This window comes from Schistocerca piceifrons, chromosome 8 (assembly GCF_021461385.2).
Source record: "Schistocerca piceifrons isolate TAMUIC-IGC-003096 chromosome 8, iqSchPice1.1, whole genome shotgun sequence".
Lineage (NCBI taxonomy): Eukaryota > Metazoa > Arthropoda > Insecta > Orthoptera > Acrididae > Schistocerca > Schistocerca piceifrons.
Genome location: NC_060145.1, coordinates 140,999,559 through 141,021,204, shown reverse-complemented (window position 1 = coordinate 141,021,204; position 21,646 = coordinate 140,999,559). Strand labels below are relative to the sequence as shown.

Genomic DNA, 21,646 nt, shown 5'->3' with positions numbered 1-21,646 from the left:
GCTTTTCCAAGTGTCCCATGTCACGCACCGAAGAGCGCGCTTCTCTCGGCACAGCAGAGTGGCGCAGTGGAAGCGTGCTGGGCCCATAACCCAGAGGTCCGTGGATCGAAACCACGCTCTGCTAAAATTATTCTTTTTCTTGGGTGCTTCGAGCTCGATCATTAATCTTGGGGTGCGCTGATTCAGCGTCGACAGCAAACCCTGTGAGTTGTGAAACGACGACGTCGTGTGCAGAATACGAGAAACACTTCCTAAGACGCAGACTTTCTTACGATTTTTTAGCAATTACATTCCTTGATCACAACGGTAATGCTTTTTCGGGCCACACGTGCAACCTTCGCGATATAAAAATCGCACCTCCCCGGCGGGGAATCGAACCCCGGTCTCCCGCGTGACAGGCGGGGATACTAACCACTATACTACCGAGGAACACGCAGTCGTTGACTACAGTGCACGCACATTTATGGTCTCTCAGGTACGTGATGCATCTCAAATCTAGCGTCCCGATGCTTCCATAGTCAGCTGCTACGAAATAAAAGTATGCCCCAGGTGAGGCTCGAACTCACAACCCCGGCATTGCTCACGGCTACTGCCTTATAAGTACCGTGCGCTAACCAATTGCGCCACTGGGGCTACAGCAGAGTGCTTACAGTTAGCGGTATTCACTTTGATGCCAACCTGTTGTGGCTACAGACCCGTCATACGACCGTCACCTGCGGCCATACTACGACTTTAGCACCTGTCTACGAATGCTTCATACGATTCTTGTTTTATATGCTACACTTACAAGCATGTCAACCGCTTGCCATCAGCGAAAAAATGCAAAAAAACGGGCGCCTTGCATTCCGCTACCTGTCCAACAGCGACGGCAGATGTGTGGCAAGCTCTAAGCTGTGCAGGCGCTCCGTGGCCGAGCAGCAGGAGGAGAGATGCCTTCCTTGGTGGCAGCTCCCTGCAGAGTGCGGAAGACCAGAGTGGCCGCGCCGCCGTTGTCAGTGGATGACATGCAATTGCCGAGCCACGGAGAACACGTTGCTTTGCGATGTGCACCCGCCTCGTAGCAGAAAACGCGAACAGTGGCCCTGTGGCGCAACGGATAACGCGTCTGACTACGCATCAGAAGATTCCAGGTTCGAATCCTGGCAGGGTCGGCATTTTGTTAGTTGCGGGCGCGTAGCTAGGCAGTGCATTCGAATGTCTCCACCTTCGTGGAGTGCAATGTTAATCCTGAGCATCTCGCAGCTGCATCTCGAGACGATCGCGGTAAATATCGCTTCGTGCAAGCGTCAGCGTAGCGTCAGTCGAGCAAAGTCGAGACAAGTCAAGCTGGGAGATGCTACACAGTTAATTAAACGGTAGGCGACGCAGACAACGCTTTTCCAAGTGTCCCATGTCACGCACCGAAGAGCGCGCTTCTCTCGGCACAGCAGAGTGGCGCAGTGGAAGCGTGCTGGGCCCATAACCCAGAGGTCCGTGGATCGAAACCACGCTCTGCTAAAATTATTCTTTTTCTTGGGTGCTTCGAGCTCGATCATTAATCTTGGGGTGCGCTGATTCAGCGTCGACAGCAAACCCTGTGAGTTGTGAAACGACGACGTCGTGTGCAGAATACGAGAAACACTTCCTAAGACGCAGACTTTCTTACGATTTTTTAGCAATTACATTCCTTGATCACAACGGTAATGCTTTTTCGGGCCACACGTGCAACCTTCGCGATATAAAAATCGCACCTCCCCGGCGGGGAATCGAACCCCGGTCTCCCGCGTGACAGGCGGGGATACTAACCACTATACTACCGAGGAACACGCAGTCGTTGACTACAGTGCACGCACATTTATGGTCTCTCAGGTACGTGATGCATCTCAAATCTAGCGTCCCGATGCTTCCATAGTCAGCTGCTACGAAATAAAAGTATGCCCCAGGTGAGGCTCGAACTCACAACCCCGGCATTGCTCACGGCTACTGCCTTATAAGTACCGTGCGCTAACCAATTGCGCCACTGGGGCTACAGCAGAGTGCTTACAGTTAGCGGTATTCACTTTGATGCCAACCTGTTGTGGCTACAGACCCGTCATACGACCGTCACCTGCGGCCATACTACGACTTTAGCACCTGTCTACGAATGCTTCATACGATTCTTGTTTTATATGCTACACTTACAAGCATGTCAACCGCTTGCCATCAGCGAAAAAATGCAAAAAAACGGGCGCCTTGCATTCCGCTACCTGTCCAACAGCGACGGCAGATGTGTGGCAAGCTCTAAGCTGTGCAGGCGCTCCGTGGCCGAGCAGCAGGAGGAGAGATGCCTTCCTTGGTGGCAGCTCCCTGCAGAGTGCGGAAGACCAGAGTGGCCGCGCCGCCGTTGTCAGTGGATGACATGCAATTGCCGAGCCACGGAGAACACGTTGCTTTGCGATGTGCACCCGCCTCGTAGCAGAAAACGCGAACAGTGGCCCTGTGGCGCAACGGATAACGCGTCTGACTACGCATCAGAAGATTCCAGGTTCGAATCCTGGCAGGGTCGGCATTTTGTTAGTTGCGGGCGCGTAGCTAGGCAGTGCATTCGAATGTCTCCACCTTCGTGGAGTGCAATGTTAATCCTGAGCATCTCGCAGCTGCATCTCGAGACGATCGCGGTAAATATCGCTTCGTGCAAGCGTCAGCGTAGCGTCAGTCGAGCAAAGTCGAGACAAGTCAAGCTGGGAGATGCTACACAGTTAATTAAACGGTAGGCGACGCAGACAACGCTTTTCCAAGTGTCCCATGTCACGCACCGAAGAGCGCGCTTTTCTCGGCACAGCAGAGTGGCGCAGTGGAAGCGTGCTGGGCCCATAACCCAGAGGTCCGTGGATCGAAACCACGCTCTGCTAAAATTATTCTTTTTCTTGGGTGCTTCGAGCTCGATCATTAATCTTGGGGTGCGCTGATTCAGCGTCGACAGCAAACCCTGTGAGTTGTGAAACGACGACGTCGTGTGCAGAATACGAGAAACACTTCCTAAGACGCAGACTTTCTTACGATTTTTTAGCAATTACATTCCTTGATCACAACGGTAATGCTTTTTCGGGCCACACGTGCAACCTTCGCGATATAAAAATCGCACCTCCCCGGCGGGGAATCGAACCCCGGTCTCCCGCGTGACAGGCGGGGATACTAACCACTATACTACCGAGGAACACGCAGTCGTTGACTACAGTGCACGCACATTTATGGTCTCTCAGGTACGTGATGCATCTCAAATCTAGCGTCCCGATGCTTCCATAGTCAGCTGCTACGAAATAAAAGTATGCCCCAGGTGAGGCTCGAACTCACAACCCCGGCATTGCTCACGGCTACTGCCTTATAAGTACCGTGCGCTAACCAATTGCGCCACTGGGGCTACAGCAGAGTGCTTACAGTTAGCGGTATTCACTTTGATGCCAACCTGTTGTGGCTACAGACCCGTCATACGACCGTCACCTGCGGCCATACTACGACTTTAGCACCTGTCTACGAATGCTTCATACGATTCTTGTTTTATATGCTACACTTACAAGCATGTCAACCGCTTGCCATCAGCGAAAAAATGCAAAAAAACGGGCGCCTTGCATTCCGCTACCTGTCCAACAGCGACGGCAGATGTGTGGCAAGCTCTAAGCTGTGCAGGCGCTCCGTGGCCGAGCAGCAGGAGGAGAGATGCCTTCCTTGGTGGCAGCTCCCTGCAGAGTGCGGAAGACCAGAGTGGCCGCGCCGCCGTTGTCAGTGGATGACATGCAATTGCCGAGCCACGGAGAACACGTTGCTTTGCGATGTGCACCCGCCTCGTAGCAGAAAACGCGAACAGTGGCCCTGTGGCGCAACGGATAACGCGTCTGACTACGCATCAGAAGATTCCAGGTTCGAATCCTGGCAGGGTCGGCATTTTGTTAGTTGCGGGCGCGTAGCTAGGCAGTGCATTCGAATGTCTCCACCTTCGTGGAGTGCAATGTTAATCCTGAGCATCTCGCAGCTGCATCTCGAGACGATCGCGGTAAATATCGCTTCGTGCAAGCGTCAGCGTAGCGTCAGTCGAGCAAAGTCGAGACAAGTCAAGCTGGGAGATGCTACACAGTTAATTAAACGGTAGGCGACGCAGACAACGCTTTTCCAAGTGTCCCATGTCACGCACCGAAGAGCGCGCTTTTCTCGGCACAGCAGAGTGGCGCAGTGGAAGCGTGCTGGGCCCATAACCCAGAGGTCCGTGGATCGAAACCACGCTCTGCTAAAATTATTCTTTTTCTTGGGTGCTTCGAGCTCGATCATTAATCTTGGGGTGCGCTGATTCAGCGTCGACAGCAAACCCTGTGAGTTGTGAAACGACGACGTCGTGTGCAGAATACGAGAAACACTTCCTAAGACGCAGACTTTCTTACGATTTTTTAGCAATTACATTCCTTGATCACAACGGTAATGCTTTTTCGGGCCACACGTGCAACCTTCGCGATATAAAAATCGCACCTCCCCGGCGGGGAATCGAACCCCGGTCTCCCGCGTGACAGGCGGGGATACTAACCACTATACTACCGAGGAACACGCAGTCGTTGACCACAGTGCACGCACAATTATGGTCTCTCAGGTACGTGATGCATCTCAAATCTAGCGTCCCGATGCTTCCATAGTCAGCTGCTACGAAATAAAAGTATGCCCCAGGTGAGGCTCGAACTCACAACCCCGGCATTGCTCACGGCTACTGCCTTATAAGTACCGTGCGCTAACCAATTGCGCCACTGGGGCTACAGCAGAGTGCTTACAGTTAGCGGTATTCACTTTGATGCCAACCTGTTGTGGCTACAGACCCGTCATACGACCGTCACCTGCGGCCATACTACGACTTTAGCACCTGTCTACGAATGCTTCATACGATTCTTGTTTTATATGCTACACTTACAAGCATGTCAACCGCTTGTCATCAGCGAAAAAATGCAAAAAAACGGGCGCCTTGCATTCCGCTACCTGTCCAACAGCGACGGCAGATGTGTGGCAAGCTCTAAGCTGTGCAGGCGCTCCGTGGCCGAGCAGCAGGAGGAGAGATGCCTTCCTTGGTGGCAGCTCCCTGCAGAGTGCGGAAGACCAGAGTGGCCGCGCCGCCGTTGTCAGTGGATGACATGCAATTGCCGAGCCACGGAGAACACGTTGCTTTGCGATGTGCACCCGCCTCGTAGCAGAAAACGCGAACAGTGGCCCTGTGGCGCAACGGATAACGCGTCTGACTACGCATCAGAAGATTCCAGGTTCGAATCCTGGCAGGGTCGGCATTTTGTTAGTTGCGGGCGCGTAGCTAGGCAGTGCATTCGAATGTCTCCACCTTCGTGGAGTGCAATGTTAATCCTGAGCATCTCGCAGCTGCATCTCGAGACGATCGCGGTAAATATCGCTTCGTGCAAGCGTCAGCGTAGCGTCAGTCGAGCAAAGTCGAGACAAGTCAAGCTGGGAGATGCTACACAGTTAATTAAACGGTAGGCGACGCAGACAACGCTTTTCCAAGTGTCCCATGTCACGCACCGAAGAGCGCGCTTCTCTCGGCACAGCAGAGTGGCGCAGTGGAAGCGTGCTGGGCCCATAACCCAGAGGTCCGTGGATCGAAACCACGCTCTGCTAAAATTATTCTTTTTCTTGGGTGCTTCGAGCTCGATCATTAATCTTGGGGTGCGCTGATTCAGCGTCGACAGCAAACCCTGTGAGTTGTGAAACGACGACGTCGTGTGCAGAATACGAGAAACACTTCCTAAGACGCAGACTTTCTTACGATTTTTTAGCAATTACATTCCTTGATCACAACGGTAATGCTTTTTCGGGCCACACGTGCAACCTTCGCGATATAAAAATCGCACCTCCCCGGCGGGGAATCGAACCCCGGTCTCCCGCGTGACAGGCGGGGATACTAACCACTATACTACCGAGGAACACGCAGTCGTTGACCACAGTGCACGCACATTTATGGTCTCTCAGGTACGTGATGCATCTCAAATCTAGCGTCCCGATGCTTCCATAGTCAGCTGCTACGAAATAAAAGTATGCCCCAGGTGAGGCTCGAACTCACAACCCCGGCATTGCTCACGGCTACTGCCTTATAAGTACCGTGCGCTAACCAATTGCGCCACTGGGGCTACAGCAGAGTGCTTACAGTTAGCGGTATTCACTTTGATGCCAACCTGTTGTGGCTACAGACCCGTCATACGACCGTCACCTGCGGCCATACTACGACTTTAGCACCTGTCTACGAATGCTTCATACGATTCTTGTTTTATATGCTACACTTACAAGCATGTCAACCGCTTGTCATCAGCGAAAAAATGCAAAAAAACGGGCGCCTTGCATTCCGCTACCTGTCCAACAGCGACGGCAGATGTGTGGCAAGCTCTAAGCTGTGCAGGCGCTCCGTGGCCGAGCAGCAGGAGGAGAGATGCCTTCCTTGGTGGCAGCTCCCTGCAGAGTGCGGAAGACCAGAGTGGCCGCGCCGCCGTTGTCAGTGGATGACATGCAATTGCCGAGCCACGGAGAACACGTTGCTTTGCGATGTGCACCCGCCTCGTAGCAGAAAACGCGAACAGTGGCCCTGTGGCGCAACGGATAACGCGTCTGACTACGCATCAGAAGATTCCAGGTTCGAATCCTGGCAGGGTCGGCATTTTGTTAGTTGCGGGCGCGTAGCTAGGCAGTGCATTCGAATGTCTCCACCTTCGTGGAGTGCAATGTTAATCCTGAGCATCTCGCAGCTGCATCTCGAGACGATCGCGGTAAATATCGCTTCGTGCAAGCGTCAGCGTAGCGTCAGTCGAGCAAAGTCGAGACAAGTCAAGCTGGGAGATGCTACACAGTTAATTAAACGGTAGGCGACGCAGACAACGCTTTTCCAAGTGTCCCATGTCACGCACCGAAGAGCGCGCTTCTCTCGGCACAGCAGAGTGGCGCAGTGGAAGCGTGCTGGGCCCATAACCCAGAGGTCCGTGGATCGAAACCACGCTCTGCTAAAATTATTCTTTTTCTTGGGTGCTTCGAGCTCGATCATTAATCTTGGGGTGCGCTGATTCAGCGTCGACAGCAAACCCTGTGAGTTGTGAAACGACGACGTCGTGTGCAGAATACGAGAAACACTTCCTAAGACGCAGACTTTCTTACGATTTTTTAGCAATTACATTCCTTGATCACAACGGTAATGCTTTTTCGGGCCACACGTGCAACCTTCGCGATATAAAAATCGCACCTCCCCGGCGGGGAATCGAACCCCGGTCTCCCGCGTGACAGGCGGGGATACTAACCACTATACTACCGAGGAACACGCAGTCGTTGACCACAGTGCACGCACATTTATGGTCTCTCAGGTACGTGATGCATCTCAAATCTAGCGTCCCGATGCTTCCATAGTCAGCTGCTACGAAATAAAAGTATGCCCCAGGTGAGGCTCGAACTCACAACCCCGGCATTGCTCACGGCTACTGCCTTATAAGTACCGTGCGCTAACCAATTGCGCCACTGGGGCTACAGCAGAGTGCTTACAGTTAGCGGTATTCACTTTGATGCCAACCTGTTGTGGCTACAGACCCGTCATACGACCGTCACCTGCGGCCATACTACGACTTTAGCACCTGTCTACGAATGCTTCATACGATTCTTGTTTTATATGCTACACTTACAAGCATGTCAACCGCTTGTCATCAGCGAAAAAATGCAAAAAAACGGGCGCCTTGCATTCCGCTACCTGTCCAACAGCGACGGCAGATGTGTGGCAAGCTCTAAGCTGTGCAGGCGCTCCGTGGCCGAGCAGCAGGAGGAGAGATGCCTTCCTTGGTGGCAGCTCCCTGCAGAGTGCGGAAGACCAGAGTGGCCGCGCCGCCGTTGTCAGTGGATGACATGCAATTGCCGAGCCACGGAGAACACGTTGCTTTGCGATGTGCACCCGCCTCGTAGCAGAAAACGCGAACAGTGGCCCTGTGGCGCAACGGATAACGCGTCTGACTACGCATCAGAAGATTCCAGGTTCGAATCCTGGCAGGGTCGGCATTTTGTTAGTTGCGGGCGCGTAGCTAGGCAGTGCATTCGAATGTCTCCACCTTCGTGGAGTGCAATGTTAATCCTGAGCATCTCGCAGCTGCATCTCGAGACGATCGCGGTAAATATCGCTTCGTGCAAGCGTCAGCGTAGCGTCAGTCGAGCAAAGTCGAGACAAGTCAAGCTGGGAGATGCTACACAGTTAATTAAACGGTAGGCGACGCAGACAACGCTTTTCCAAGTGTCCCATGTCACGCACCGAAGAGCGCGCTTCTCTCGGCACAGCAGAGTGGCGCAGTGGAAGCGTGCTGGGCCCATAACCCAGAGGTCCGTGGATCGAAACCACGCTCTGCTAAAATTATTCTTTTTCTTGGGTGCTTCGAGCTCGATCATTAATCTTGGGGTGCGCTGATTCAGCGTCGACAGCAAACCCTGTGAGTTGTGAAACGACGACGTCGTGTGCAGAATACGAGAAACACTTCCTAAGACGCAGACTTTCTTACGATTTTTTAGCAATTACATTCCTTGATCACAACGGTAATGCTTTTTCGGGCCACACGTGCAACCTTCGCGATATAAAAATCGCACCTCCCCGGCGGGGAATCGAACCCCGGTCTCCCGCGTGACAGGCGGGGATACTAACCACTATACTACCGAGGAACACGCAGTCGTTGACTACAGTGCACGCACATTTATGGTCTCTCAGGTACGTGATGCATCTCAAATCTAGCGTCCCGATGCTTCCATAGTCAGCTGCTACGAAATAAAAGTATGCCCCAGGTGAGGCTCGAACTCACAACCCCGGCATTGCTCACGGCTACTGCCTTATAAGTACCGTGCGCTAACCAATTGCGCCACTGGGGCTACAGCAGAGTGCTTACAGTTAGCGGTATTCACTTTGATGCCAACCTGTTGTGGCTACAGACCCGTCATACGACCGTCACCTGCGGCCATACTACGACTTTAGCACCTGTCTACGAATGCTTCATACGATTCTTGTTTTATATGCTACACTTACAAGCATGTCAACCGCTTGTCATCAGCGAAAAAATGCAAAAAAACGGGCGCCTTGCATTCCGCTACCTGTCCAACAGCGACGGCAGATGTGTGGCAAGCTCTAAGCTGTGCAGGCGCTCCGTGGCCGAGCAGCAGGAGGAGAGATGCCTTCCTTGGTGGCAGCTCCCTGCAGAGTGCGGAAGACCAGAGTGGCCGCGCCGCCGTTGTCAGTGGATGACATGCAATTGCCGAGCCACGGAGAACACGTTGCTTTGCGATGTGCACCCGCCTCGTAGCAGAAAACGCGAACAGTGGCCCTGTGGCGCAACGGATAACGCGTCTGACTACGCATCAGAAGATTCCAGGTTCGAATCCTGGCAGGGTCGGCATTTTGTTAGTTGCGGGCGCGTAGCTAGGCAGTGCATTCGAATGTCTCCACCTTCGTGGAGTGCAATGTTAATCCTGAGCATCTCGCAGCTGCATCTCGAGACGATCGCGGTAAATATCGCTTCGTGCAAGCGTCAGCGTAGCGTCAGTCGAGCAAAGTCGAGACAAGTCAAGCTGGGAGATGCTACACAGTTAATTAAACGGTAGGCGACGCAGACAACGCTTTTCCAAGTGTCCCATGTCACGCACCGAAGAGCGCGCTTCTCTCGGCACAGCAGAGTGGCGCAGTGGAAGCGTGCTGGGCCCATAACCCAGAGGTCCGTGGATCGAAACCACGCTCTGCTAAAATTATTCTTTTTCTTGGGTGCTTCGAGCTCGATCATTAATCTTGGGGTGCGCTGATTCAGCGTCGACAGCAAACCCTGTGAGTTGTGAAACGACGACGTCGTGTGCAGAATACGAGAAACACTTCCTAAGACGCAGACTTTCTTACGATTTTTTAGCAATTACATTCCTTGATCACAACGGTAATGCTTTTTCGGGCCACACGTGCAACCTTCGCGATATAAAAATCGCACCTCCCCGGCGGGGAATCGAACCCCGGTCTCCCGCGTGACAGGCGGGGATACTAACCACTATACTACCGAGGAACACGCAGTCGTTGACTACAGTGCACGCACATTTATGGTCTCTCAGGTACGTGATGCATCTCAAATCTAGCGTCCCGATGCTTCCATAGTCAGCTGCTACGAAATAAAAGTATGCCCCAGGTGAGGCTCGAACTCACAACCCCGGCATTGCTCACGGCTACTGCCTTATAAGTACCGTGCGCTAACCAATTGCGCCACTGGGGCTACAGCAGAGTGCTTACAGTTAGCGGTATTCACTTTGATGCCAACCTGTTGTGGCTACAGACCCGTCATACGACCGTCACCTGCGGCCATACTACGACTTTAGCACCTGTCTACGAATGCTTCATACGATTCTTGTTTTATATGCTACACTTACAAGCATGTCAACCGCTTGTCATCAGCGAAAAAATGCAAAAAAACGGGCGCCTTGCATTCCGCTACCTGTCCAACAGCGACGGCAGATGTGTGGCAAGCTCTAAGCTGTGCAGGCGCTCCGTGGCCGAGCAGCAGGAGGAGAGATGCCTTCCTTGGTGGCAGCTCCCTGCAGAGTGCGGAAGACCAGAGTGGCCGCGCCGCCGTTGTCAGTGGATGACATGCAATTGCCGAGCCACGGAGAACACGTTGCTTTGCGATGTGCACCCGCCTCGTAGCAGAAAACGCGAACAGTGGCCCTGTGGCGCAACGGATAACGCGTCTGACTACGCATCAGAAGATTCCAGGTTCGAATCCTGGCAGGGTCGGCATTTTGTTAGTTGCGGGCGCGTAGCTAGGCAGTGCATTCGAATGTCTCCACCTTCGTGGAGTGCAATGTTAATCCTGAGCATCTCGCAGCTGCATCTCGAGACGATCGCGGTAAATATCGCTTCGTGCAAGCGTCAGCGTAGCGTCAGTCGAGCAAAGTCGAGACAAGTCAAGCTGGGAGATGCTACACAGTTAATTAAACGGTAGGCGACGCAGACAACGCTTTTCCAAGTGTCCCATGTCACGCACCGAAGAGCGCGCTTCTCTCGGCACAGCAGAGTGGCGCAGTGGAAGCGTGCTGGGCCCATAACCCAGAGGTCCGTGGATCGAAACCACGCTCTGCTAAAATTATTCTTTTTCTTGGGTGCTTCGAGCTCGATCATTAATCTTGGGGTGCGCTGATTCAGCGTCGACAGCAAACCCTGTGAGTTGTGAAACGACGACGTCGTGTGCAGAATACGAGAAACACTTCCTAAGACGCAGACTTTCTTACGATTTTTTAGCAATTACATTCCTTGATCACAACGGTAATGCTTTTTCGGGCCACACGTGCAACCTTCGCGATATAAAAATCGCACCTCCCCGGCGGGGAATCGAACCCCGGTCTCCCGCGTGACAGGCGGGGATACTAACCACTATACTACCGAGGAACACGCAGTCGTTGACTACAGTGCACGCACATTTATGGTCTCTCAGGTACGTGATGCATCTCAAATCTAGCGTCCCGATGCTTCCATAGTCAGCTGCTACGAAATAAAAGTATGCCCCAGGTGAGGCTCGAACTCACAACCCCGGCATTGCTCACGGCTACTGCCTTATAAGTACCGTGCGCTAACCAATTGCGCCACTGGGGCTACAGCAGAGTGCTTACAGTTAGCGGTATTCACTTTGATGCCAACCTGTTGTGGCTACAGACCCGTCATACGACCGTCACCTGCGGCCATACTACGACTTTAGCACCTGTCTACGAATGCTTCATACGATTCTTGTTTTATATGCTACACTTACAAGCATGTCAACCGCTTGTCATCAGCGAAAAAATGCAAAAAAACGGGCGCCTTGCATTCCGCTACCTGTCCAACAGCGACGGCAGATGTGTGGCAAGCTCTAAGCTGTGCAGGCGCTCCGTGGCCGAGCAGCAGGAGGAGAGATGCCTTCCTTGGTGGCAGCTCCCTGCAGAGTGCGGAAGACCAGAGTGGCCGCGCCGCCGTTGTCAGTGGATGACATGCAATTGCCGAGCCACGGAGAACACGTTGCTTTGCGATGTGCACCCGCCTCGTAGCAGAAAACGCGAACAGTGGCCCTGTGGCGCAACGGATAACGCGTCTGACTACGCATCAGAAGATTCCAGGTTCGAATCCTGGCAGGGTCGGCATTTTGTTAGTTGCGGGCGCGTAGCTAGGCAGTGCATTCGAATGTCTCCACCTTCGTGGAGTGCAATGTTAATCCTGAGCATCTCGCAGCTGCATCTCGAGACGATCGCGGTAAATATCGCTTCGTGCAAGCGTCAGCGTAGCGTCAGTCGAGCAAAGTCGAGACAAGTCAAGCTGGGAGATGCTACACAGTTAATTAAACGGTAGGCGACGCAGACAACGCTTTTCCAAGTGTCCCATGTCACGCACCGAAGAGCGCGCTTCTCTCGGCACAGCAGAGTGGCGCAGTGGAAGCGTGCTGGGCCCATAACCCAGAGGTCCGTGGATCGAAACCACGCTCTGCTAAAATTATTCTTTTTCTTGGGTGCTTCGAGCTCGATCATTAATCTTGGGGTGCGCTGATTCAGCGTCGACAGCAAACCCTGTGAGTTGTGAAACGACGACGTCGTGTGCAGAATACGAGAAACACTTCCTAAGACGCAGACTTTCTTACGATTTTTTAGCAATTACATTCCTTGATCACAACGGTAATGCTTTTTCGGGCCACACGTGCAACCTTCGCGATATAAAAATCGCACCTCCCCGGCGGGGAATCGAACCCCGGTCTCCCGCGTGACAGGCGGGGATACTAACCACTATACTACCGAGGAACACGCAGTCGTTGACTACAGTGCACGCACATTTATGGTCTCTCAGGTACGTGATGCATCTCAAATCTAGCGTCCCGATGCTTCCATAGTCAGCTGCTACGAAATAAAAGTATGCCCCAGGTGAGGCTCGAACTCACAACCCCGGCATTGCTCACGGCTACTGCCTTATAAGTACCGTGCGCTAACCAATTGCGCCACTGGGGCTACAGCAGAGTGCTTACAGTTAGCGGTATTCACTTTGATGCCAACCTGTTGTGGCTACAGACCCGTCATACGACCGTCACCTGCGGCCATACTACGACTTTAGCACCTGTCTACGAATGCTTCATACGATTCTTGTTTTATATGCTACACTTACAAGCATGTCAACCGCTTGTCATCAGCGAAAAAATGCAAAAAAACGGGCGCCTTGCATTCCGCTACCTGTCCAACAGCGACGGCAGATGTGTGGCAAGCTCTAAGCTGTGCAGGCGCTCCGTGGCCGAGCAGCAGGAGGAGAGATGCCTTCCTTGGTGGCAGCTCCCTGCAGAGTGCGGAAGACCAGAGTGGCCGCGCCGCCGTTGTCAGTGGATGACATGCAATTGCCGAGCCACGGAGAACACGTTGCTTTGCGATGTGCACCCGCCTCGTAGCAGAAAACGCGAACAGTGGCCCTGTGGCGCAACGGATAACGCGTCTGACTACGCATCAGAAGATTCCAGGTTCGAATCCTGGCAGGGTCGGCATTTTGTTAGTTGCGGGCGCGTAGCTAGGCAGTGCATTCGAATGTCTCCACCTTCGTGGAGTGCAATGTTAATCCTGAGCATCTCGCAGCTGCATCTCGAGACGATCGCGGTAAATATCGCTTCGTGCAAGCGTCAGCGTAGCGTCAGTCGAGCAAAGTCGAGACAAGTCAAGCTGGGAGATGCTACACAGTTAATTAAACGGTAGGCGACGCAGACAACGCTTTTCCAAGTGTCCCATGTCACGCACCGAAGAGCGCGCTTCTCTCGGCACAGCAGAGTGGCGCAGTGGAAGCGTGCTGGGCCCATAACCCAGAGGTCCGTGGATCGAAACCACGCTCTGCTAAAATTATTCTTTTTCTTGGGTGCTTCGAGCTCGATCATTAATCTTGGGGTGCGCTGATTCAGCGTCGACAGCAAACCCTGTGAGTTGTGAAACGACGACGTCGTGTGCAGAATACGAGAAACACTTCCTAAGACGCAGACTTTCTTACGATTTTTTAGCAATTACATTCCTTGATCACAACGGTAATGCTTTTTCGGGCCACACGTGCAACCTTCGCGATATAAAAATCGCACCTCCCCGGCGGGGAATCGAACCCCGGTCTCCCGCGTGACAGGCGGGGATACTAACCACTATACTACCGAGGAACACGCAGTCGTTGACTACAGTGCACGCACATTTATGGTCTCTCAGGTACGTGATGCATCTCAAATCTAGCGTCCCGATGCTTCCATAGTCAGCTGCTACGAAATAAAAGTATGCCCCAGGTGAGGCTCGAACTCACAACCCCGGCATTGCTCACGGCTACTGCCTTATAAGTACCGTGCGCTAACCAATTGCGCCACTGGGGCTACAGCAGAGTGCTTACAGTTAGCGGTATTCACTTTGATGCCAACCTGTTGTGGCTACAGACCCGTCATACGACCGTCACCTGCGGCCATACTACGACTTTAGCACCTGTCTACGAATGCTTCATACGATTCTTGTTTTATATGCTACACTTACAAGCATGTCAACCGCTTGTCATCAGCGAAAAAATGCAAAAAAACGGGCGCCTTGCATTCCGCTACCTGTCCAACAGCGACGGCAGATGTGTGGCAAGCTCTAAGCTGTGCAGGCGCTCCGTGGCCGAGCAGCAGGAGGAGAGATGCCTTCCTTGGTGGCAGCTCCCTGCAGAGTGCGGAAGACCAGAGTGGCCGCGCCGCCGTTGTCAGTGGATGACATGCAATTGCCGAGCCACGGAGAACACGTTGCTTTGCGATGTGCACCCGCCTCGTAGCAGAAAACGCGAACAGTGGCCCTGTGGCGCAACGGATAACGCGTCTGACTACGCATCAGAAGATTCCAGGTTCGAATCCTGGCAGGGTCGGCATTTTGTTAGTTGCGGGCGCGTAGCTAGGCAGTGCATTCGAATGTCTCCACCTTCGTGGAGTGCAATGTTAATCCTGAGCATCTCGCAGCTGCATCTCGAGACGATCGCGGTAAATATCGCTTCGTGCAAGCGTCAGCGTAGCGTCAGTCGAGCAAAGTCGAGACAAGTCAAGCTGGGAGATGCTACACAGTTAATTAAACGGTAGGCGACGCAGACAACGCTTTTCCAAGTGTCCCATGTCACGCACCGAAGAGCGCGCTTCTCTCGGCACAGCAGAGTGGCGCAGTGGAAGCGTGCTGGGCCCATAACCCAGAGGTCCGTGGATCGAAACCACGCTCTGCTAAAATTATTCTTTTTCTTGGGTGCTTCGAGCTCGATCATTAATCTTGGGGTGCGCTGATTCAGCGTCGACAGCAAACCCTGTGAGTTGTGAAACGACGACGTCGTGTGCAGAATACGAGAAACACTTCCTAAGACGCAGACTTTCTTACGATTTTTTAGCAATTACATTCCTTGATCACAACGGTAATGCTTTTTCGGGCCACACGTGCAACCTTCGCGATATAAAAATCGCACCTCCCCGGCGGGGAATCGAACCCCGGTCTCCCGCGTGACAGGCGGGGATACTAACCACTATACTACCGAGGAACACGCAGTCGTTGACTACAGTGCACGCACATTTATGGTCTCTCAGGTACGTGATGCATCTCAAATCTAGCGTCCCGATGCTTCCATAGTCAGCTGCTACGAAATAAAAGTATGCCCCAGGTGAGGCTCGAACTCACAACCCCGGCATTGCTCACGGCTACTGCCTTATAAGTACCGTGCGCTAACCAATTGCGCCACTGGGGCTACAGCAGAGTGCTTACAGTTAGCGGTATTCACTTTGATGCCAACCTGTTGTGGCTACAGACCCGTCATACGACCGTCACCTGCGGCCATACTACGACTTTAGCACCTGTCTACGAATGCTTCATACGATTCTTGTTTTATATGCTACACTTACAAGCATGTCAACCGCTTGTCATCAGCGAAAAAATGCAAAAAAACGGGCGCCTTGCATTCCGCTACCTGTCCAACAGCGACGGCAGATGTGTGGCAAGCTCTAAGCTGTGCAGGCGCTCCGTGGCCGAGCAGCAGGAGGAGAGATGCCTTCCTTGGTGGCAGCTCCCTGCAGAGTGCGGAAGACCAGAGTGGCCGCGCCGCCGTTGTCAGTGGATGACATGCAATTGCCGAGCCACGGAGAACACGTTGCTTTGCGATGTGCACCCGCCTCGTAGCAGAAAACGCGAACAGTGGCCCTGTGGCGCAACGGATAACGCGTCTGACTACGCATCAGAAGATTCCAGGTTCGAATCCTGGCAGGGTCGGCATTTTGTTAGTTGCGGGCGCGTAGCTAGGCAGTGCATTCGAATGTCTCCACCTTCGTGGAGTGCAATGTTAATCCTGAGCATCTCGCAGCTGCATCTCGAGACGATCGCGGTAAATATCGCTTCGTGCAAGCGTCAGCGTAGCGTCAGTCGAGCAAAGTCGAGACAAGTCAAGCTGGGAGATGCTACACAGTTAATTAAACGGTAGGCGACGCAGACAACGCTTTTCCAAGTGTCCCATGTCACGCACCGAAGAGCGCGCTTCTCTCGGCACAGCAGAGTGGCGCAGTGGAAGCGTGCTGGGCCCATAACCCAGAGGTCCGTGGATCGAAACCACGCTCTGCTAAAATTATTCTTTTTCTTGGGTGCTTCGAGCTCGATCATTAATCTTGGGGTGCGCTGATTCAGCGTCGACAGCAAACCCTGTGAGTTGTGAAACGACGACGTCGTGTGCAGAATACGAGAAACACTTCCTAAGACGCAGACTTTCTTACGATTTTTTAGCAATTACATTCCTTGATCACAACGGTAATGCTTTTTGGGGCCACACGTGCAACTTTCGCGATATAAAAATCGCACCTCCCCGGCGGGGAATCGAACCCCGGTCTCCCGCGTGACAGGCGGGGATACTAACCACTATACTACCGAGGAACACGCAGTCGTTGACTACAGTGCACGCACATTTATGGTCTCTCAGGTACGTGATGCATCTCAAATCTAGCGTCCCGATGCTTCCATAGTCAGCTGCTACGAAATAAAAGTATGCCCCAGGTGAGGCTCGAACTCACAACCCCGGCATTGCTCACGGCTACTGCCTTATAAGTACCGTGCGCTAACCAATTGCGCCACTGGGGCTACAGCAGAGTGCTTACAGTTAGCGGTATTCACTTTGATGCCAACCTGTTGTGGCTACAGACCCGTCATACGACCGTCACCTGCGGCCATACTACGACTTTAGCACCTGTCTACGAATGCTTCATACGATTCTTGTTTTATATGCTACACTTACAAGCATGTCAACCGCTTGTCATCAGCGAAAAAATGCAAAAAAACGGGCGCCTTGCATTCCGCTACCTGTCCAACAGCGACGGCAGATGTGTGGCAAGCTCTAAGCTGTGCAGGCGCTCCGTGGCCGAGCAGCAGGAGGAGAGATGCCTTCCTTGGTGGCAGCTCCCTGCAGAGTGCGGAAGACCAGAGTGGCCGCGCCGCCGTTGTCAGTGGATGACATGCAATTGCCGAGCCACGGAGAACACGTTGCTTTGCGATGTGCACCCGCCTCGTAGCAGAAAACGCGAACAGTGGCCCTGTGGCGCAACGGATAACGCGTCTGACTACGCATCAGAAGATTCCAGGTTCGAATCCTGGCAGGGTCGGCATTTTGTTAGTTGCGGGCGCGTAGCTAGGCAGTGCATTCGAATGTCTCCACCTTCGTGGAGTGCAATGTTAATCCTGAGCATCTCGCAGCTGCATCTCGAGACGATCGCGGTAAATATCGCTTCGTGCAAGCGTCAGCGTAGCGTCAGTCGAGCAAAGTCGAGACAAGTCAAGCTGGGAGATGCTACACAGTTAATTAAACGGTAGGCGACGCAGACAACGCTTTTCCAAGTGTCCCATGTCACGCACCGAAGAGCGCGCTTCTCTCGGCACAGCAGAGTGGCGCAGTGGAAGCGTGCTGGGCCCATAACCCAGAGGTCCGTGGATCGAAACCACGCTCTGCTAAAATTATTCTTTTTCTTGGGTGCTTCGAGCTCGATCATTAATCTTGGGGTGCGCTGATTCAGCGTCGACAGCAAACCCTGTGAGTTGTGAAACGACGACGTCGTGTGCAGAATACGAGAAACACTTCCTAAGACGCAGACTTTCTTACGATTTTTTAGCAATTACATTCCTTGATCACAACGGTAATGCTTTTTCGGGCCACACGTGCAACCTTCGCGATATAAAAATCGCACCTCCCCGGCGGGGAATCGAACCCCGGTCTCCCGCGTGACAGGCGGGGATACTAACCACTATACTACCGAGGAACACGCAGTCGTTGACTACAGTGCACGCACATTTATGGTCTCTCAGGTACGTGATGCATCTCAAATCTAGCGTCCCGATGCTTCCATAGTCAGCTGCTACGAAATAAAAGTATGCCCCAGGTGAGGCTCGAACTCACAACCCCGGCATTGCTCACGGCTACTGCCTTATAAGTACCGTGCGCTAACCAATTGCGCCACTGGGGCTACAGCAGAGTGCTTACAGTTAGCGGTATTCACTTTGATGCCAACCTGTTGTGGCTACAGACCCGTCATACGACCGTCACCTGCGGCCATACTACGACTTTAGCACCTGTCTACGAATGCTTCATACGATTCTTGTTTTATATGCTACACTTACAAGCATGTCAACCGCTTGTCATCAGCGAAAAAATGCAAAAAAACGGGCGCCTTGCATTCCGCTACCTGTCCAACAGCGACGGCAGATGTGTGGCAAGCTCTAAGCTGTGCAGGCGCTCCGTGGCCGAGCAGCAGGAGGAGAGATGCCTTCCTTGGTGGCAGCTCCCTGCAGAGTGCGGAAGACCAGAGTGGCCGCGCCGCCGTTGTCAGTGGATGACATGCAATTGCCGAGCCACGGAGAACACGTTGCTTTGCGATGTGCACCCGCCTCGTAGCAGAAAACGCGAACAGTGGCCCTGTGGCGCAACGGATAACGCGTCTGACTACGCATCAGAAGATTCCAGGTTCGAATCCTGGCAGGGTCGGCATTTTGTTAGTTGCGGGCGCGTAGCTAGGCAGTGCATTCGAATGTCTCCACCTTCGTGGAGTGCAATGTTAATCCTGAGCATCTCGCAGCTGCATCTCGAGACGATCGCGGTAAATATCGCTTCGTGCAAGCGTCAGCGTAGCGTCAGTCGAGCAAAGTCGAGACAAGTCAAGCTGGGAGATGCTACACAGTTAATTAAACGGTAGGCGACGCAGACAACGCTTTTCCAAGTGTCCCATGTCACGCACCGAAGAGCGCGCTTCTCTCGGCACAGCAGAGTGGCGCAGTGGAAGCGTGCTGGGCCCATAACCCAGAGGTCCGTGGATCGAAACCACGCTCTGCTAAAATTATTCTTTTTCTTGGGTGCTTCGAGCTCGATCATTAATCTTGGGGTGCGCTGATTCAGCGTCGACAGCAAACCCTGTGAGTTGTGAAACGACGACGTCGTGTGCAGAATACGAGAAACACTTCCTAAGACGCAGACTTTCTTACGATTTTTTAGCAATTACATTCCTTGATCACAACGGTAATGCTTTTTCGGGCCACACGTGCAACCTTCGCGATATAAAAATCGCACCTCCCCGGCGGGGAATCGAACCCCGGTCTCCCGCGTGACAGGCGGGGATACTAACCACTATACTACCGAGGAACACGCAGTCGTTGACTACAGTGCACGCACATTTATGGTCTCTCAGGTACGTGATGCATCTCAAATCTAGCGTCCCGATGCTTCCATAGTCAGCTGCTACGAAATAAAAGTATGCCCCAGGTGAGGCTCGAACTCACAACCCCGGCATTGCTCACGGCTACTGCCTTATAAGTACCGTGCGCTAACCAATTGCGCCACTGGGGCTACAGCAGAGTGCTTACAGTTAGCGGTATTCACTTTGATGCCAACCTGTTGTGGCTACAGACCCGTCATACGACCGTCACCTGCGGCCATACTACGACTTTAGCACCTGTCTACGAATGCTTCATACGATTCTTGTTTTATATGCTACACTTACAAGCATGTCAACCGCTTGTCATCAGCGAAAAAATGCAAAAAAACGGGCGCCTTGCATTCCGCTACCTGTCCAACAGCGACGGCAGATGTGTGGCAAGCTCTAAGCTGTGCAGGCGCTCCGTGGCCGAGCAGCAGGAGGAGAGATGCCTTCCTTGGTGGCAGCTCCCTGCAGAGTGCGGAAGACCAGAGTGGCCGCGCCGCCGTTGTCAGTGGATGACATGCAATTGCCGAGCCACGGAGAACACGTTGCTTTGCGATGTGCACCCGCCTCGTAGCAGAAAACGCGAACAGTGGCCCTGTGGCGCAACGGATAACGCGTCTGACTACGCATCAGAAGATTCCAGGTTCGAATCCTGGCAGGGTCGGCATTTTGTTAGTTGCGGGCGCGTAGCTAGGCAGTGCATTCGAATGTCTCCACCTTCGTGGAGTGCAATGTTAATCCTGAGCATCTCGCAGCTGCATCTCGAGACGATCGCGGTAAATATCGCTTCGTGCAAGCGTCAGCGTAGCGTCAGTCGAGCAAAGTCGAGACAAGTCAAGCTGGGAGATGCTACACAGTTAATTAAACGGTAGGCGACGCAGACAACGCTTTTCCAAGTGTCCCATGTCACGCACCGAAGAGCGCGCTTCTCTCGGCACAGCAGAGTGGCGCAGTGGAAGCGTGCTGGGCCCATAACCCAGAGGTCCGTGGATCGAAACCACGCTCTGCTAAAATTATTCTTTTTCTTGGGTGCTTCGAGCTCGATCATTAATCTTGGGGTGCGCTGATTCAGCGTCGACAGCAAACCCTGTGAGTTGTGAAACGACGACGTCGTGTGCAGAATACGAGAAACACTTCCTAAGACGCAGACTTTCTTACGATTTTTTAGCAATTACATTCCTTGATCACAACGGTAATGCTTTTTCGGGCCACACGTGCAACCTTCGCGATATAAAAATCGCACCTCCCCGGCGGGGAATCGAACCCCGGTCTCCCGCGTGACAGGCGGGGATACTAACCACTATACTACCGAGGAACACGCAGTCGTTGACTACAGTGCACGCACATTTATGGTCTCTCAGGTACGTGATGCATCTCAAATCTAGCGTCCCGATGCTTCCATAGTCAGCTGCTACGAAATAAAAGTATGCCCCAGGTGAGGCTCGAACTCACAACCCCGGCATTGCTCACGGCTACTGCCTTATAAGTACCGTGCGCTAACCAATTGCGCCACTGGGGCTACAGCAGAGTGCTTACAGTTAGCGGTATTCACTTTGATGCCAACCTGTTGTGGCTACAGACCCGTCATACGACCGTCACCTGCGGCCATACTACGACTTTAGCACCTGTCTACGAATGCTTCATACGATTCTTGTTTTATATGCTACACTTACAAGCATGTCAACCGCTTGTCATCAGCGAAAAAATGCAAAAAAACGGGCGCCTTGCATTCCGCTACCTGTCCAACAGCGACGGCAGATGTGTGGCAAGCTCTAAGCTGTGCAGGCGCTCCGTGGCCGAGCAGCAGGAGGAGAGATGCCTTCCTTGGTGGCAGCTCCCTGCAGAGTGCGGAAGACCAGAGTGGCCGCGCCGCCGTTGTCAGTGGATGACATGCAATTGCCGAGCCACGGAGAACACGTTGCTTTGCGATGTGCACC

The 21,646-nt window shown here is 53.1% G+C and overlaps 47 non-coding genes across 47 annotated transcripts; 15 read left to right on the top strand and 32 right to left on the bottom strand.

Annotated features, from left to right (window-relative positions):
- Positions 1–357: 357 nt before the first annotated feature.
- Trnad-guc lies at positions 358–429 on the bottom strand. The gene has a single exon. It is a non-coding gene; the product is annotated as a tRNA-Asp (tRNA).
- A 112-nt stretch (positions 430–541) lies between these two features.
- Trnai-uau lies at positions 542–633 on the bottom strand. Its single transcript is given in 2 exon segments — positions 542–577; positions 596–633. It is a non-coding gene; the product is annotated as a tRNA-Ile (tRNA).
- A 445-nt stretch (positions 634–1,078) lies between these two features.
- Trnar-acg lies at positions 1,079–1,151 on the top strand. Its single transcript has one exon. It is a non-coding gene; the product is annotated as a tRNA-Arg (tRNA).
- A 579-nt stretch (positions 1,152–1,730) lies between these two features.
- Positions 1,731–1,802, bottom strand: Trnad-guc. The gene has a single exon. It is a non-coding gene; the product is annotated as a tRNA-Asp (tRNA).
- A 112-nt stretch (positions 1,803–1,914) lies between these two features.
- Positions 1,915–2,006, bottom strand: Trnai-uau. The gene is given in 2 exon segments: positions 1,915–1,950; positions 1,969–2,006. It is a non-coding gene; the product is annotated as a tRNA-Ile (tRNA).
- Positions 2,007–2,451: 445 nt separating this feature from the next.
- On the top strand, positions 2,452–2,524 carry Trnar-acg. Its single transcript has one exon. It is a non-coding gene; the product is annotated as a tRNA-Arg (tRNA).
- A 579-nt stretch (positions 2,525–3,103) lies between these two features.
- Positions 3,104–3,175, bottom strand: Trnad-guc. Its single transcript has one exon. It is a non-coding gene; the product is annotated as a tRNA-Asp (tRNA).
- A 112-nt stretch (positions 3,176–3,287) lies between these two features.
- On the bottom strand, positions 3,288–3,379 carry Trnai-uau. Its single transcript is given in 2 exon segments — positions 3,288–3,323; positions 3,342–3,379. It is a non-coding gene; the product is annotated as a tRNA-Ile (tRNA).
- A 445-nt stretch (positions 3,380–3,824) lies between these two features.
- Trnar-acg lies at positions 3,825–3,897 on the top strand. The gene has a single exon. It is a non-coding gene; the product is annotated as a tRNA-Arg (tRNA).
- Positions 3,898–4,476: 579 nt separating this feature from the next.
- On the bottom strand, positions 4,477–4,548 carry Trnad-guc. The gene has a single exon. It is a non-coding gene; the product is annotated as a tRNA-Asp (tRNA).
- A 112-nt stretch (positions 4,549–4,660) lies between these two features.
- Positions 4,661–4,752, bottom strand: Trnai-uau. Its single transcript is given in 2 exon segments — positions 4,661–4,696; positions 4,715–4,752. It is a non-coding gene; the product is annotated as a tRNA-Ile (tRNA).
- A 445-nt stretch (positions 4,753–5,197) lies between these two features.
- Positions 5,198–5,270, top strand: Trnar-acg. Its single transcript has one exon. It is a non-coding gene; the product is annotated as a tRNA-Arg (tRNA).
- Positions 5,271–5,849: 579 nt separating this feature from the next.
- On the bottom strand, positions 5,850–5,921 carry Trnad-guc. The gene has a single exon. It is a non-coding gene; the product is annotated as a tRNA-Asp (tRNA).
- Positions 5,922–6,033: 112 nt separating this feature from the next.
- Trnai-uau lies at positions 6,034–6,125 on the bottom strand. Its single transcript is given in 2 exon segments — positions 6,034–6,069; positions 6,088–6,125. It is a non-coding gene; the product is annotated as a tRNA-Ile (tRNA).
- Positions 6,126–6,570: 445 nt separating this feature from the next.
- Positions 6,571–6,643, top strand: Trnar-acg. Its single transcript has one exon. It is a non-coding gene; the product is annotated as a tRNA-Arg (tRNA).
- A 579-nt stretch (positions 6,644–7,222) lies between these two features.
- Trnad-guc lies at positions 7,223–7,294 on the bottom strand. The gene has a single exon. It is a non-coding gene; the product is annotated as a tRNA-Asp (tRNA).
- Positions 7,295–7,406: 112 nt separating this feature from the next.
- Positions 7,407–7,498, bottom strand: Trnai-uau. The gene is given in 2 exon segments: positions 7,407–7,442; positions 7,461–7,498. It is a non-coding gene; the product is annotated as a tRNA-Ile (tRNA).
- A 445-nt stretch (positions 7,499–7,943) lies between these two features.
- Trnar-acg lies at positions 7,944–8,016 on the top strand. Its single transcript has one exon. It is a non-coding gene; the product is annotated as a tRNA-Arg (tRNA).
- Positions 8,017–8,595: 579 nt separating this feature from the next.
- On the bottom strand, positions 8,596–8,667 carry Trnad-guc. The gene has a single exon. It is a non-coding gene; the product is annotated as a tRNA-Asp (tRNA).
- A 112-nt stretch (positions 8,668–8,779) lies between these two features.
- Trnai-uau lies at positions 8,780–8,871 on the bottom strand. Its single transcript is given in 2 exon segments — positions 8,780–8,815; positions 8,834–8,871. It is a non-coding gene; the product is annotated as a tRNA-Ile (tRNA).
- A 445-nt stretch (positions 8,872–9,316) lies between these two features.
- Positions 9,317–9,389, top strand: Trnar-acg. Its single transcript has one exon. It is a non-coding gene; the product is annotated as a tRNA-Arg (tRNA).
- Positions 9,390–9,968: 579 nt separating this feature from the next.
- Trnad-guc lies at positions 9,969–10,040 on the bottom strand. Its single transcript has one exon. It is a non-coding gene; the product is annotated as a tRNA-Asp (tRNA).
- A 112-nt stretch (positions 10,041–10,152) lies between these two features.
- Trnai-uau lies at positions 10,153–10,244 on the bottom strand. The gene is given in 2 exon segments: positions 10,153–10,188; positions 10,207–10,244. It is a non-coding gene; the product is annotated as a tRNA-Ile (tRNA).
- Positions 10,245–10,689: 445 nt separating this feature from the next.
- Positions 10,690–10,762, top strand: Trnar-acg. The gene has a single exon. It is a non-coding gene; the product is annotated as a tRNA-Arg (tRNA).
- A 579-nt stretch (positions 10,763–11,341) lies between these two features.
- Trnad-guc lies at positions 11,342–11,413 on the bottom strand. The gene has a single exon. It is a non-coding gene; the product is annotated as a tRNA-Asp (tRNA).
- Positions 11,414–11,525: 112 nt separating this feature from the next.
- Positions 11,526–11,617, bottom strand: Trnai-uau. The gene is given in 2 exon segments: positions 11,526–11,561; positions 11,580–11,617. It is a non-coding gene; the product is annotated as a tRNA-Ile (tRNA).
- Positions 11,618–12,062: 445 nt separating this feature from the next.
- Positions 12,063–12,135, top strand: Trnar-acg. The gene has a single exon. It is a non-coding gene; the product is annotated as a tRNA-Arg (tRNA).
- A 579-nt stretch (positions 12,136–12,714) lies between these two features.
- On the bottom strand, positions 12,715–12,786 carry Trnad-guc. Its single transcript has one exon. It is a non-coding gene; the product is annotated as a tRNA-Asp (tRNA).
- Positions 12,787–12,898: 112 nt separating this feature from the next.
- On the bottom strand, positions 12,899–12,990 carry Trnai-uau. The gene is given in 2 exon segments: positions 12,899–12,934; positions 12,953–12,990. It is a non-coding gene; the product is annotated as a tRNA-Ile (tRNA).
- Positions 12,991–13,435: 445 nt separating this feature from the next.
- Trnar-acg lies at positions 13,436–13,508 on the top strand. The gene has a single exon. It is a non-coding gene; the product is annotated as a tRNA-Arg (tRNA).
- Positions 13,509–14,087: 579 nt separating this feature from the next.
- On the bottom strand, positions 14,088–14,159 carry Trnad-guc. Its single transcript has one exon. It is a non-coding gene; the product is annotated as a tRNA-Asp (tRNA).
- Positions 14,160–14,271: 112 nt separating this feature from the next.
- On the bottom strand, positions 14,272–14,363 carry Trnai-uau. Its single transcript is given in 2 exon segments — positions 14,272–14,307; positions 14,326–14,363. It is a non-coding gene; the product is annotated as a tRNA-Ile (tRNA).
- Positions 14,364–14,808: 445 nt separating this feature from the next.
- On the top strand, positions 14,809–14,881 carry Trnar-acg. The gene has a single exon. It is a non-coding gene; the product is annotated as a tRNA-Arg (tRNA).
- A 579-nt stretch (positions 14,882–15,460) lies between these two features.
- Trnad-guc lies at positions 15,461–15,532 on the bottom strand. The gene has a single exon. It is a non-coding gene; the product is annotated as a tRNA-Asp (tRNA).
- Positions 15,533–15,644: 112 nt separating this feature from the next.
- On the bottom strand, positions 15,645–15,736 carry Trnai-uau. The gene is given in 2 exon segments: positions 15,645–15,680; positions 15,699–15,736. It is a non-coding gene; the product is annotated as a tRNA-Ile (tRNA).
- A 445-nt stretch (positions 15,737–16,181) lies between these two features.
- On the top strand, positions 16,182–16,254 carry Trnar-acg. The gene has a single exon. It is a non-coding gene; the product is annotated as a tRNA-Arg (tRNA).
- A 579-nt stretch (positions 16,255–16,833) lies between these two features.
- Positions 16,834–16,905, bottom strand: Trnad-guc. The gene has a single exon. It is a non-coding gene; the product is annotated as a tRNA-Asp (tRNA).
- Positions 16,906–17,017: 112 nt separating this feature from the next.
- Trnai-uau lies at positions 17,018–17,109 on the bottom strand. The gene is given in 2 exon segments: positions 17,018–17,053; positions 17,072–17,109. It is a non-coding gene; the product is annotated as a tRNA-Ile (tRNA).
- Positions 17,110–17,554: 445 nt separating this feature from the next.
- Trnar-acg lies at positions 17,555–17,627 on the top strand. The gene has a single exon. It is a non-coding gene; the product is annotated as a tRNA-Arg (tRNA).
- A 579-nt stretch (positions 17,628–18,206) lies between these two features.
- Trnad-guc lies at positions 18,207–18,278 on the bottom strand. Its single transcript has one exon. It is a non-coding gene; the product is annotated as a tRNA-Asp (tRNA).
- Positions 18,279–18,390: 112 nt separating this feature from the next.
- On the bottom strand, positions 18,391–18,482 carry Trnai-uau. Its single transcript is given in 2 exon segments — positions 18,391–18,426; positions 18,445–18,482. It is a non-coding gene; the product is annotated as a tRNA-Ile (tRNA).
- A 445-nt stretch (positions 18,483–18,927) lies between these two features.
- On the top strand, positions 18,928–19,000 carry Trnar-acg. Its single transcript has one exon. It is a non-coding gene; the product is annotated as a tRNA-Arg (tRNA).
- Positions 19,001–19,579: 579 nt separating this feature from the next.
- On the bottom strand, positions 19,580–19,651 carry Trnad-guc. The gene has a single exon. It is a non-coding gene; the product is annotated as a tRNA-Asp (tRNA).
- A 112-nt stretch (positions 19,652–19,763) lies between these two features.
- Trnai-uau lies at positions 19,764–19,855 on the bottom strand. The gene is given in 2 exon segments: positions 19,764–19,799; positions 19,818–19,855. It is a non-coding gene; the product is annotated as a tRNA-Ile (tRNA).
- A 445-nt stretch (positions 19,856–20,300) lies between these two features.
- On the top strand, positions 20,301–20,373 carry Trnar-acg. Its single transcript has one exon. It is a non-coding gene; the product is annotated as a tRNA-Arg (tRNA).
- A 579-nt stretch (positions 20,374–20,952) lies between these two features.
- On the bottom strand, positions 20,953–21,024 carry Trnad-guc. Its single transcript has one exon. It is a non-coding gene; the product is annotated as a tRNA-Asp (tRNA).
- Positions 21,025–21,136: 112 nt separating this feature from the next.
- Trnai-uau lies at positions 21,137–21,228 on the bottom strand. Its single transcript is given in 2 exon segments — positions 21,137–21,172; positions 21,191–21,228. It is a non-coding gene; the product is annotated as a tRNA-Ile (tRNA).
- Positions 21,229–21,646: the final 418 nt, after the last annotated feature.